Consider the following 763-nt stretch of genomic DNA (forward strand, 5'->3'; position numbering starts at 1 on the left):
TTGGTCTGTGCTAAATAAAGCAGCACTCAGAGCATTTTTCCTTTCGCTGACTGCAGGAGAGGTAACAAATTCAAAGCAACACTCTCAAAAGAATTAAAAAAATAATGTAGAAATTGGGTGGGGGAATGATGCTCTTTGTTGAGATTGATTTCCCTGCCTGCAGAATATCAGCATGGGGAGACAGGTAGGAAAAGTCACAAAGCATAATGCAAACAGTAGTATTTTCTACTACCTAATCTTGTGAAATTAGACCCAATTCATGAGTGGAAATTATTTTCCATGGCAGAATGCAAGTGTGGTTAAGTGTGGCCTATTATTCAGCTTGTGGTAGTTAATGTTACAGCTGTTGATTTGAGGATAGAGTACCCACGATTTTTGTCACGTTAACTCACAAGAATGTGAACCATTTGACACAGTCACATAGATTTTTCTATTGTATCAGCAAATCATAGCACCTTTGAAGTATAATAAAATTTATTGCATATGTGCTCTTTTAAATAGTTACCTTTTTTAGCCCTTGTATATCAGATTGACCTTGCAAGTTTTCATCCAGTATTTTATATACAGCATGCTGCTATGTGTGTGTAAATATGTGTGTATGTCTATTTCTAATTTGTTATTGTTCTATGATTAAACCTAATGCATATTGTAAATAAAACTTTTTTTTAATTTCAAGATTTAACTGTAAATATATGTAGAAAGGTACTATTTGTAAGGAGTAGCTTGTTACTCTGGCTGAGTGATTTCTAAGCCATTCCTGCTT

The sequence above is a fragment of the Phaethon lepturus genome, unplaced genomic scaffold (genome assembly GCF_000687285.1).
Source record: "Phaethon lepturus isolate BGI_N335 unplaced genomic scaffold, ASM68728v1 scaffold26636, whole genome shotgun sequence".
NCBI lineage: Eukaryota > Metazoa > Chordata > Aves > Phaethontiformes > Phaethontidae > Phaethon > Phaethon lepturus.